This window comes from Eulemur rufifrons, chromosome 6 (genome assembly GCF_041146395.1).
Source record: "Eulemur rufifrons isolate Redbay chromosome 6, OSU_ERuf_1, whole genome shotgun sequence".
In the NCBI taxonomy this organism is placed as follows: Eukaryota; Metazoa; Chordata; class Mammalia; order Primates; family Lemuridae; genus Eulemur; species Eulemur rufifrons.
Genome location: NC_090988.1, coordinates 51,320,001 through 51,333,744, shown reverse-complemented (window position 1 = coordinate 51,333,744; position 13,744 = coordinate 51,320,001).

The window sequence follows — 13,744 nt, the reverse complement described above, 5'->3', positions numbered from 1 at the left end:
ACCCAGAGCAGAGACCTGTGGCTCCCCCCTGGGGCCTCCCCTTCTATATGACAGCCTTAGGTACATCACAATGGTCCCTGGCATTGCAAAACAAAACAATTTCGCTTATTAATAAGCAAGTTTATCATGTACACAGTGCCCCTGGCCATGAACACGACCTTAGGGGAAGTGTTTCCACCAGGGCCTAAAACAAGCTGGGCTCTGGGATCACACAGTTCGGAGTTTCAACTCCAACCCAGACTCTGTACGGAAAGGACACTTCATGTCTCTGAGCCTCAGTTTTCTCAGCTGGAAAATAGGAGGAGTGAAATTTACTGCCCGGAGTTGCCGTGGGGCTTGAAGAGGAGATGATGTATGTCAAATGCTCAGCGCGTAATCGGTCCTTGATAAAGGTTAGTTCCTTTTCTGCCAGGTACATAAACAGTTCCAGATGGAGAGCTCATCTGTACTTAGCATTCGTGTCTATATAAATAATGTGCAGGTGGGAGAGGGACTGTCGGGTGGCTGGGGATGGGGGAGGGCGCTCCCAGCGGGGGGAACGGCAGTACAGGCAGGAGGGAGAAGTTTGGATTCAGAGAAGGGTAAGTGGGTGGCTCAGGGGTGCCAGCATAAAGAGCGGCAGGAGGAAAAATGCTGGGAGAGGAGGCCAGGCCCACGCCACAGAAGGCCTCGAATGCCGGGCGAGGGAGCACGGGCTTTGCCAAGGGAGACACGGAGGCGGTCTGAAGAGGGGAGGGCAAGGTCAGGTGTGGGAGTTAAGTCTGGGGCAGGTCTGGGGCTGATCAGGAGGTGAGGTGAGAGGACTCCTGCAGTCTGAGAGGGGAAAGTTGGGGTGGCGGCAGGAGTGGCCTGGGCCCATGGCTGGGAGAGCCTGGCCACGGGGGCGGCAGCTGAGGCATGGGCACACCTGCCGTGGGAAGCAGTGCCCTTCCCTCTGGCCCAGCACCTGTGCTCTGCATCTTCAGGGGAGGCCTGGTCAGGAAGAGCGCCTTTTCTGTCCTTTTCAATCTAGGAACAGACTGTGAGGGAGGAGACCTGGGCCAGATCTGCAGCCAGAGCAATGCAGGGTAGACAAGAGGGGGGACTAACCTGCTTGTCTCTCTGGTGAGGCTTCAGAGTATTTCCTCTCAAGGTCTATTTATTCATTTTATTAACCATCCCAGACCTTGAGAGGAGCGTTACGGTTTTCTAAGCCCTACAACAGTTGTGAGCTCCTTTGAACCTTGCAGCTGCCTTGGGAAAGTCCAAGGCTGGGAAGAGATGGTCAGCTCTATTTTTAAGATGGGGAGACCTAAGTCAGAAGGGAAGTGACTTGCCCAAGACCACACAGCAAGTGCGTGGCAGAGCTGTGCTGTCACCCAGGCCTCCTGCCTCCCATTCCCATCCCGGCCTCTGTCCGAGACATCCAAGACGTTCTCACCTGCCCGCTCTGGGTGAAGATTGAGGGGAGCCAGAGAGAGGCTGACAGCTGTCAGCAGACAACGCTTAACCCAAACTGACAATTTAATTGTGAAAATGTGGACGAGGTATAGTTATGTGCAAGGAAATCCAGACGGTCTGGGCCCCTGGGGAGCCTGGGCCAGCACCCCAGTTGCTGGGGAAACCGGAGAGGGCTGGGGATGATGTCACTAGACTGTGAGCTGGGGGGATGGGCCACCCGTCCACCTCTTTGGGGCTGTTGGCCTAGCTACAGGCTCTCGTCCTCACGTTTAACCCCTTCCCTCACAGACGGAGCAAAAGGGGGCTCGAAGGGGAGGTGGTGACTTGGCCACGGTCACACAGGGAGCCAGTGCCTGAGCTATCCTTGTTCAGGTGGCTGTGTCTATTTGTCCAGCCAGGCTGCAGGCACCTTGAGGACAGGGCTGGGTCAGAGTCACCTGTGGGTCCCCATGCCCAGCACAAGGTCTTGCAAAAAGCAGATGCTCAACTCTGCAGCAAGGGCTGCTTGATCCCTTTACAAAACAGGGAGTGTTGGCCCCCCCGGGAGGTGATACGTGAATTCCTAACAGCCTTCCATGAGTGGGAGCCCTGGGCAGTCACCCAAAGCAGCTTTCACTGGCTCAGGGATCACTGAGCTCAGAAAGAGCAGGTCACTAGGTCAAGGTCACCTAGCAGGTTGGGGCAGTACTGGGCTGACCCTGAGTCCAGGACTCCCAAAGGTCAAGTTCCCTCTCATCTCCATGGATATGACATCTATGTAACGCTTACCAGGGAGAAGCGGTCCCCCTCACTGCCATTTCCCTCAATCCTGCTGCAGGGGTCTGGGCCTTGGGAGCCCTTACTGTCTGAAGCATTGTCTCAGAACCCCAGCTTCTGAGGCTAAACATCAACCTACCCAAAGCACCAATAACAATGATAATGACCACCCTGAGCACAGCCCCTACCACGTGCTAGGCTCTGGGCTCCTCCTCTCAGATATTTACAACTCTGTGGGCCGGGAGTTGTTTTCACTTTGCAGTCCAGAAAACTGAGGCTCTGGGGGCGCACTTGCCTATATATACACAGCCAGGAAGCAAAAAAGCTGGGTCTTGGACCCCAGTTCTCTCTGCACCCAAACACCATGACTGCCTTTTTTCCTGGGTAGAGGGTCATCCCACAGTGGCCTCAGTCACTATGGGAGGGGACAGCTGAGTTTCTGCCTGCCCAGCCTCCCTCACACTTCTGATGGGATAAGTACCCCTCCCTTCCATCCCCCCACTTTCTGAGGTTCTGGTGATGCTGCCAGTCAGAGCCCAGTCTCCTGGTAGAGAATTCCATCTTCCTAGCCACATAGTGGTTCCAGGCAGAGTATATGACCAACTGCACCAAACAGAGCCACTTCCCTGGGATTGCATAATTGGGTTCTGGGAGAAAGCAGTTAGCTCCCCCTTGGAATGCAAGCTCTAAAGGTGTGACCCCCAGAGCTTCCAGCCCAGTACTCCCTGCCATGTGAGGAAGACAAGAGAATGAAGAAGGAAGAGAAGGAAGAGGTGTGTATGAGGGGGTGGTCATTTGGGTCACTGAGCACATCCTTGTCCTTCCCAGTTATGGGGCCAATGAATCCATGTTTCCTTAGGCCCACTGGAATTGGGTCTCCATCTACTCTTGCAATTGGAGCAATCCTGACTATTGCCTCTGCAATGTGCTGTGCTGCTGTTACAGGAGGTACAAGATTAATAAAGGTTCTAGTCCTCCAAGAACTAAGAATCTGGGCAGGAGAGAGTGGAGTGGCAATAGTTCTGGGTTCTAGTCCCTGCTCTGGCTCAAGCATGCTGTGTGATCCTTTCGCTCTGTGGGCTTTAATATCTCCATCTTTACCATGAAGGTGTTGAGGGGAGGGAACATTGGGCTCAATGTTCTGCAAGATCTCCTCCAGATCTACAAAACTATCTTTAAAAAAAAAAAAAAGATATAAGTCACATACCATACATTCACCCTTTTAAAATGTGCAGTTCAGTGGTTTTTAATATATTTACAAAGTTGTGTGACCATCACTATTTTCTAATTTCAGAACATTTTCATCCATCACTCCCCAAAGAAACCTCGTAACCATTAGCAGTCATTCCCCATTTCACCTACCACTCCAGCCCCTAGAAACCGTAAATCTCCTTTTTGTGGTCTCTATGGATTTTCCTATTCCTATTTAAGTTCATTTTCAAGTTCATCCATGTTGTAGCATGTAGCAATATTTCTTCATTGCTTCTTATGGCTGGATAATATTCCACTGTATGGATATACCACATTTTTGTTTATCCATTCATCAGTTGGCCATGTGGGCTGTTTCCACTTTTTGGCCATTATAAATAATGTTGCCATGAACATTCAAGTGTAAGCATTTGTATGAAATACATGCTTTCAGTTCCTTTGTGTATATACCTAGGAAAAGAATTGCTGGATCATATGGTAACTCTATATGTCTTTTGGGGGAACTGCCAAACTGTTTTCCATAGTGGCTGTACCACTTTACATTTTACATTATCAGCAATGTATGAGGGTTCCAATTTTTCCACATTCTTAACAACATTTGTTATTTTCGGTCTTTTTATTAGAGCCACCCTAGTAAGTGTGAATGGTATATCTCACTTCGGTTCTGATTTGCATTGCACCAATGACGTGGGGCATCTTTTCATGTGCTGACTGGCTATTAACATTTGTATATATTTTGGAGAAGTGCCTATTCAAATCTTTTACCTATTTTAAAAATTGGGTTATTTGTCCTTTTCTTGTTGAGTTATAAGAGTTCTTTATGTATTAATATTTTGGATACTAGAGCCTTACCAGATACTTTATGTGTAAATATTTTCTCCCATCTTGTGAGTTGTCTTTTCACAAATCTTGATAGTGTCCTTTGAAGCACAAAGTTTTTAATTTTGATGAAGTTCAATTTCTCCATTTTTTAACTTGGTTTGCTTGTGCTTTTGGCATCATATCAAAAAAATCTTTGTCTAATTCAAGGTGAAGAAGATTTATACCTATGTTTTCTTCTAAGAATTTTCTAGTTTTAGCTCTTACATTCAGGTCTTTGATCCATTTTGAGTTAATTTTTGTATATGGTGTGAGGTAGGGGTCCAACTTTAGTTTTTTGCTTGTGAGTATCCAGTTGTCCCAGCATCATTTGTTACAAAGACTATTCTTTCTCCATTGAATTGTCTTGGCACTCTTGTCAAAAATCAATTGACCATAAATAAACGTATGGGGTTATTTACCAAATTACCTGTTAAATGACATCCAGGAAGTAAGTTACAGTAGGGTTCAAGTAGTAACAACAACGTGAGAGTTGGTGTGGCAGAGGGAAAAGGATGAATTAGAAATTTAGAGTCCTGCATACATGCTTGTGTTTCCATTCCAGATCCACTGTAACCCCAGGTAAGCTGTTTCATTTTGTCTTTTAAGAAAGGATACAATGCATCACACTGAACACAGTCTCATAAAAAACACCAGTATTGGAATGTTCCTGAGCCTCAGTTTCTTCCTCTGTCTATCTAAGCCCCAGAGCTGGTGTGAGGCCCAAAGTGAGAGGGGAGGAGCAGAACGGTATTCCAGGTGGGGCCAAGGGCACAAGCAATGGCTGGGAGGCTGCAAAGTGCAGGGAGTGTGATTGGGAACATGATGGCCAAGAACTGGTGCAGAGAGGCTGCCTCTCTTGGCCTTCAGTTGGTAAAAATAACAGAGATTCTGGTGCCTGAGTCACAGCTCAGAAGACAACTCCCATGTCCCCCTAGGGAGCCCCATGGTAGAGAGGCCAGCCATGACCTCCAGACACGCCTTCCACCACGGGCTAGCCGGCTAGCCGTGAGCAGGCTGCATGTGACACTGCTGGCTCCACTCAAGCCTGGGGCTGGGAGGCTGTGCCTAGAGAGCATGGAGGGTGGGGCCCAGCAGGGGGGCTTTTGTTTCTTGCTTTGTGTGGAAGTGAGCAAGACTTGCCGAAGGTCAGGGGGAAGAATGTACAAAAGGTAAGAGGAAACCCATTTGTCGAGCACCTACTATTTGCCAGAGGCACTTTGTGGACTTCATCTCAGCTTTCAGCCACCCGGGGAACAGGAGTTATGATAGCAACTGGACAGCAACCTGAATCAAATGGGGGATACACAGCCAGCAGATGACACAGCTAGGATTTGAATCCCGTCCCATCTGTCCTAAAGCACACCCACTTCTCATAATGCCAAGCTACCCCAGAGAAGAGAAAGAAAGAGACAGAGGGCAAGACAGAGGAAGGCCCAGCAGAGGGAGAGAGTCACACGGAGAGGGAAATACAGAGAGGCACAAGTAAAAAACAAGAGTGAAAAGCGCATGAGGCAGTGGCCCAGCTGAGGCCTGGAGTGGGTCTTTGGGGACTAGCAGAGGGCGGGGATGGCCGGAAACCGGCTCATCGAACCTGGCGCCAAGAAACATGCTTGGCCTGAGACGTGGTGGAAAAGCTCTCACCTCAAGATATTGGCGAGGGGAAGCTGGCACAGGGGGAGCAGGGTCTGCCTGGGAAGAGGGCAGCAGGGCCAGATGGCCAGGGCCTGCCAAGCAGGGCCATCATCCGGCTCTCATAACCACTGTGGCCGCTCGGGCTGGCAGGCCCTTGCTCCTGGACGAGCAGAGCAGCAGGCCTGGAGGCCCAACGGAGGGAGCGATGACCGGGCCTTCCTGGAATGCTGGTTGTTCTTAGGACAAACCCCTCCATGTGGCCTGTAGTAGGGTGGCTGTATAGTTTATTGTTTAAACTGGGACACTTAAGAGTGCAAGGGGACAGCAGGCATAAACGGGTATGTATGGGCCCCGACCTCTGAGGCCCTGCACGGCCAGGTAGCCTCTCCAGGCCTCTGCCCGCCGTCTGCACTGGCCTTCCTCGGCGGACGCTTAGGTCTTCTGTATTGTCTGGGAGACCCACCCTGCGTCACCCCCAACACCTCTCCACACCTCTTCATTGTTCCTACACACCCTCAAAACTCAGCTCCAGCGAGGCCCGTGCCCGTGTTAAGCTATTCAAGACACCGTGTGCTTTTCCTTCATGGCACCGATCACAGTCACAATAATGAAATAAATTCTTGATTGTGTCTTTGATTGTTTCAAAGTCTGTCTCCCTCCCTAAGGGCCGGCTGGGTCTGACCTGTGCACTGGTGCATCCTGGTCACCCGGCCCAAGGGCCCTAGCGTATAGATGAATAAATCACCTCCCGAGGTCCCCTGCACTGCCACAGAGTCGTGTGCCCACCCTCGGGCTTTTTGGTTCTTTCCTACACAAGGAAAGGAAAGGAAGGAGCTAGTCCTAATGAAAATAAATAACCTCCCGGGCACGATGTGTACTTGTGATTTGTTCCACAGATCTGAGCCCCTTCGTGGAGGGACTCTAGCCTGGCTGGGGCCGGATTCAGGGGCTCAGGCGGGATCTGATGCTGCGTAATCGCAACGCTGAGTCTCACTGCGGTGGCTCATAGAGGGTGAGAGCTGGAAGGAACTTTAGAGATCCTGAGATAGCATGTAGGTCCTGAGTCTACGCCCCCGGCTATTATAGGCGCCAAAAAATATGAGTGTTCCTCCCTTTAGAGGTCATCTTGTCTCACCAACCACTTTCTTTAAAAAAAAGTTTAGAGTGTACAATTCACTTCAGTATATTCACAAAGTTGTGCGACCATCGTTACTGTCCAATCCCAGGACGTCTCCATCACCGCATAAAGAAACCCCACACCCAAGAGCAGGTATGCCCCCCTTTCTCCTCCCCTCAGCCCCTGGCAAACACCAATCATCCTATTTTAAAGACAGGGAAACTGAGGCCCAGAGAGGGGCAGTGCCTTCTCTAACATCACATCCCCAGCCAGCAGCAGAGGCAGCACTAGCGCCCAGGCCTCCTGACGCCCAGCCCGCCGCGGTCAGGCAGCGGGTCTGCGCTCTCTCCGGCCCCCTCCGCGTGCTCTGCTGTCTGACATGAGACGGGTGTTTGGCGAAGGCCCGTGGACTGCAGTCTCCCAGGTAATACGTGACCGCACCGTGTGTGGTTACGCCCTTAACCATGCAGAGCCTGCTTGTGCTCAGAACAGAGCTGGGGCTGTGAGGTGCAGGAGAGACATTGAGGAGTCACCGCCACCTTGCACCCTGCTTCTCCAGTAGCTCAGGTCCTTTCAGAACTGAAGGCCCTTCCCCGAAATGACCCCATGGCTGCCTCCTCACCTCCTTCAGTGTCCTCTCAAAGGCCCCCTTCTTGGCCAGGCCTGCCCTGGGCACCCTATTTAAAACTGCAAGCAGGCCCTGCCCCTCCCCGTTGGCACTCTCCATGGCCCCTCTGGATGGAGCAATCACCCAGCTGACGTCCTGTATCTGTCCCTCCTTTATCTGGTGACTGTCTTCCCCCACCACAATGTCAGCTCCAGGATGCAGGGATTTTGTCTGCTTTGCTCACTGCTGTACCCCAGCTCCTCGAACGGTGCCTGCCATCTAGAAGGTGTCTCGGAAATGTTGGTTGAATGAATGAATGCATGGCCGTTATTGCATTTGATTTTTTTTTTAATTTTATTTCAGCTCATTATGGGGGTACAAACGTTCAGGTTATATATATTGCCCATGCCTCCCCATCCCCCGGAGTCTGAGCTTCAAGTGTGTCCATTCCCTAGACAGTGCGCATCGCGCTCATCATGCAGGTATGCACCCATCCCCTCCCCCCACCCCCAACCCCCCCAGTCAGAACTTCTAGCGTGTCCATTCCCCAGGCAGTGCGCATCGCACTCATCAAATAGATATACACCCATCCCTTCCCCCCAGCCTGCATTTGATTCTTATCAGCAATAATCAGAGGAAGGGCTACTATGCCTGTTCTGTGGATGACAAACTAAGGTCCATGGTGGCCATCTGGGAACTAGAGGCAGGCCTTTGTCTCCCCTGACCTTGGACCTGTCCAGGGAGCCTGGAGTGGGGTCAAGGTGGCCATGAGGAAGCAGGGGCCAGACTTCCAGGGTCTTCCATTGTTTTTAGGACCCCAGAAACTAGAGTCAGTTTCTGAACCCAGCTTTTACTACTTCCTGCAGGAATTTAGCAGCTTTCACATTCCATGCCTTAGCCAAAATGGAAAAAAAAAAAAAAGAGAGAGGAAAAAAAAGTCAGTACTATTTTTTAAAATGGTCTTAGATCAGTGAGCTTCAACATGGAAACTGCTGTCCATGATGTCATGGCCCCGAGGCCCTCTGGGCAATGTTACTGACACTTCATACAGTGGGCTGGACCCAGGGTCCACACTCCTCTTTCCAGAGCTGTGTAAGCGCCACGGGCAGACAGTGACTCCGTTGACAAGCCCAGGCCCAGATGCCCGGAGTCAGGATGGAGCCAGGCACTGCGCAGGGAGGGGGCACACTCGGGCTGATGGCCCAGTAGAGCACCGCGCTCTGCTGTCCAGGTCTTTGATGTCCACCTCTCCTGGCATCTGTGGCAGGCAGCAGGGGGAGCACTCTGACCTGTGTCTTCCCACAGGGGAGCAGAGGCTCAGAGTGGTGTGGTGACCTGCCCATGGTCACTCACACAGTTAGGGAGTGACGGCTTTGGGCTTGAACCCCTGTCCTCTGGTTCTAAATTCTATGGTCTACTTAAGAAGAGAAGGCCTGGTTCTTGCCCAAGAGAAGCTGAGATTGGCTGTGGGGAAACCACTTGATCAAGTCCAAGTCTTCATTTTAAAATTGAAGAAACCAAGGCTCAGAGAGGGGCTGGGACTGGCCCAAGGTCACACAGCCAATCCACAGACCAGGCAGTGCTGGATGCAGTCTCTAGATTCCTGGCGGGGAGTATTTCTTACAATATCCTGCACTTAAACAGTTCCGTCCGGGCGGAAGCTCTGGTGTTCCGGAAGAGACGCCAGGCCTTCCCAGAATCCGGTCTCAGGCTGTCTTCCAGGATGTGCTGTCAGGGCTCACTCCTTAGGGAACAGCTGTTGGCAAAAGGAGGCGAGATATTGATTATGGCTGGGGTTGGGGAGGGCGGTTTGGGGGGAGTAAGGGGAGAGAAGGGACGGGGAAAGGCAGTGGAAGTTTCTCTGGAAAACCAAAGGTGTATTTATTTATTTTTACTTTTGCTTATCTGTATTTTCTAATTTTTCTACAGTTATATAAGTAATCTTTCAGATTTGAAAGTGATAAACTGTTTAACTAGGAACGGTCCGGGGAGCCCGGCTTGCCTCGGCCCTGATGCGCTGTGTGAACTTGTCCCCACCCCTCTCTGGGCCTTTCTTGGAAATGCCAGGAATAAGGTTCCCCCGTGAGAGGTAAATGAATCAAAAGGCTCCCTGGCTCGGAAGCAGCTCTCCAGCCTATGCACGAGAGACTTCAGCCTCAGGAAAGAATGCAGCCAAAGAGTGAGGCGTCCAGAGAAGCCCAGATGGGCCATGTGCATGTCCAGTGCTGTCGGAAAAGTCAGGGGTATTGTCTGAGAGATGTGCTCATCCCAGTCCCCACAGGGACCTCCCTGCAGGGAATGGAGATGGTTCTTCAGGCTTCACCAAGGTCTGTGTGAATCACTTCTCCACCAGCCCTTCTTGCCCCATCGCTCAGATTCCAGCCCACCAGGCAACAGCTTCCCAGAGACCTAGCTCCCGGGAGGGAAGGAGACTGGGGAGGGGACAAGAGTGCTCCTGTCAGTGGAAAGGAAGACTGTCTGGTGTCAGTAATGGGAGGAGGAGTCATCTTGAGTGACACGGTTAGGGCTAGCTGGTCTCACCTCTCTAGGTATTTGGATAAAGGTCAGTGTCAGGACCTGCCAGTGAAAGGGTTGGATGATTTTAATATGTGCGCGGTGTTTAGAACAGCGCCTGCATAGCACGAGTGGGCACTGCAAACCGCTCGGGGAAAGTTAGCGGTAGCTATCCGGACGGCAGGGTGGAGCCGTGAGTCCAGAAGGGGAGCAGCGCCTTGATGTGGCCCGTCAGGCCAGCTCGGCTGTCTCTGGAGGGCGGACGCAGCTCACACCCACTCTTTCCCTGACCGCGTGTCGGCTCTGCCGCTCGCGGGCGCTGAGGAAGCACCTCGCTGGCTGTTCTGAGCTGTGGTGACCCTGCCTGGTCTTCCCCTCGCAGCTCCCCTTTGATCTCCGGGCCTGAGGGGGGATCCCAGCTCCCCACCCCTCCCTCACCCTCGCCAGCACTGGCCAAGGCCTCAGAGGCCGGGAATTCTAGGTCGGGCCGGGACCCCAGAATGTCAGGGCTGGAAGGCCTCAGTGTGTGTCTTGTTTGCCCCTCCACCAATCATGCACACATAGGGAAACTGAGGCCCAAAGTGGAAGCCCTCCCCACCCTTTTGCATAGCCAGGGAGTCAGTGGCTATTTCTCTATCCTCCTTTGCTCTCCGGAGGTCCCCAGAGGCTGCTGTTAGACTATGCTTCCCCTCGTGCCTCGTGGCCACACCCCACCTGGTCTTCGTTTGCTCTGCGGCTCTGTCTGGGGTAATTCTCACCAAGTGGGGTCAGCCCCCCGGGAGCAGGCAGCTAACGAGCTTCAGATGTCCCGGCCAAACCCGGCCTTGCGGCAGGCGGATGCTCGAAGGCTGTGGCTGATTGAGGACGCCTGGCCAGTGTGGCGGCGTGGGGAGGACTCCTCCTCTCCCCTTCCCAACTCCCGACTTGGACTGGACACAGCAGGTGCCAGTGTTTAAACCCCCAAACCCCGGCCAGGCAGCTGTTTCAAGATCCGGAAAAGGATAGGGAGGCTGGAGGACAAACGCATTTTGATCAGTTGGGAACTTATTTCTTCTTCTCTCAAACCTTTCGTGGGTCCTGAGCTGCTGCTGTTTCCCATGAGGTTGCAGCGGGAAGGGGGAGAGAGGGGTAAGCTGCTCATTGGAAGCCAGCTGTGCATGATTCGATTCTGGGCTGGGCACAAATGTCATCTTCTTCAACCCTCACAGGAAGCCTGCAAAGTTAGGACTGTCACCACTTTACAGATGAGCAAACGGAGGCTCAGAGAGGTGAGGCAACTTGCCCAAGGTCACACAGCCCCCAAGTGGCCAAACTGGAGTTCCAGCCCACCTCTGTCAGGGCCCACGCTCTACCCTGCAACAAGCTGGGATGTTTTCGGAAGACCAGAATGGTATACTGTGGTCTCAAAGCTTCAGGAATGGTGAGGGCCCGTGGCTGCCCTGGGGTTTCAGACACCGAGGCTGCCTTTGCAGCTGACTCACTCCTCAATCTTGACAAGGCAGCAGATTTCACATTTACAAATGGGGCTCATCGCCTCAAGTTCAGGTGAGGTAATGCTAATTGCCATCATCACATTCTCAGCCATGCCCAGAACACATTCTGGGAGCCAGACCCACTGCTGGGGGCTTTCCATTGGTTAGTTGTGAAGAGCTCTAGAGCTCTGCTACTTACTAGCTGTGTGACGCTGGCCAGCTTACTTTACCTCTCTGTGCGTCTGCTTCCGCTTGTGTGAAATGAGGATGATATTGCTAATAGTCCCGATCTCATAGGGTGGCTGCGAAATGAAATGAGTTAATATCTGTAAAGGGGCTAGAAGGATGTGTGACACAGGGACACATCCAGCATGTAGGTTAACTAATATTGGGCTCAACCTTGTGAGATGCGTGTTACTTTCCCTGAAGTACAGATGTGGAAACTGAGGCAGTGCAGTGTAGTGATTCTCAAACTTAGTGTGTGTCAGAATCCTCAGAGTTTCCAGGTCAGTAAGTCTGGGCGGGGGCCTGAGAAATTCTAGCATGTTCCCAGGTGATACTCCTGCTGCTGGTGTGGGGCCACGCTTGGAGACCCACTGCTCTAGGGGGCCCGAGTGCGTCTCCTGCAACGCCAGGACCAGCCAGGACCAAGAATTGCCGACGCTCAGTAAATGATTTGGTATCAGCGAGTGAGTGCGTACCGAGAGCAGAAAGGACGTTGGACGAGGGTGATTCCTCACTCTGCCCTCTCCTCTCCCAGCACCGAGGCCTGTGGCTCATCCCGTCACTTCTTCCTTGACCTGAGTTGGGAAGATCACCGCCACACTGTCCCCCACGCCCCATGGCAGAGAGAGGCGAGCCTGCTGAGGCCACAGGCTGCATAAAGGGGCCTGTGTGCCGCTCACCTCCCACTGGGCACCCGGTGGTTTTCTATTTCAGTTGCTGTAAAAATATCACTTTTGATCTCAGCTTGTGGCTCTTAAAAAAAGAAGAAACCACCAACAGGCTGGGTTTTCATTCTCCCCTGGCCCCTCCCCACCCTCACCTCAGCTCCCGACTCTGCCCCCCTCCTCCCATTTTGCCCCACTCCCCCTCTCCTCCCTGGACCACCAGCACCCTAGCTGGACACAGGGCACCTTAGGAACGTGCTGGCCTGTATCTCTCTGCGTGTCTTCCCCGGTCCCGCGTGGGGCTGCGTGCAGGACGAACAGTGTAAGTGCGGGTGTGTGGAGACTGCCCTCTCCCCTCCTCCCTCTCTCCCTGCCCCTTCCCTTCTGCTCCCAGAGCCCCTGCTTGGCCAGGTCCAGGCGCTTCTCCAGTGCTGTCAAATGCATGGGATCAATCACAGCCCGGCATCTGTGAAGCCTCGAGTCCTCCCCAGAGTGGGGCGAGAACAGCTCGTGGGGCCTAAATATTTATATCACACCATCTACTCAGAGAGCCCTCAGCAGCCCAGATTTGCCTGGAGAAGTGGCCTTCAAGCCTGATGCTTCTAATGTCCCATCGCCTGGTTCAGCAGGCAGACAGACAAGCCCCTCTCCCTGCCCCCAACACACACATGCCCCCTTTCCTCTCAGCAAACTCGGGGGAGATGCACAAGCGGGGCCCTCCACCTGGGGTGGTCCCCTGCTCCAGGCTCTGCACTGGCCTCCCCAAGACATTCTTTGGTCCCCCCAAGATATTCTTGAGCATCCTCGCTCCACACTGAGCCTCTGAGCCAGAGCCCTTCCTGTCCTGCCGCCCCTCTGTCTAGTGAGGTCATCTCCAAGGGTCCCAGCTCTGGCAGAGGGGCCAGAAAATCCCACCATCTCCCTAAGCAGCTTCCTGGCTGTGTGTGCCAATTGAGGGGGCAAACAAGCCTTGCACTTCTGACTCACCAGGCTTTGAGCTGTTGTGACGTATTTTTTTGGCTTCAACTTTTCGAGAAAGACAAAATACCACTCATTCAACAAACACTTCTCCACAGGTCATCTGCCTCTGGCCCTGTGCTGACATGGCCACTGCTCCTCCTCAGGGAGCCCTCCCTCACACCTCTGCAGGTGGAGACACAGATGTGTGCAGGGGTCAGGCAGCTAGGTGACAGGAAGTGCAGGGGTGGGGGCACCTGGAGGAGGTCTACCTGGAGGAGGTGGTGGA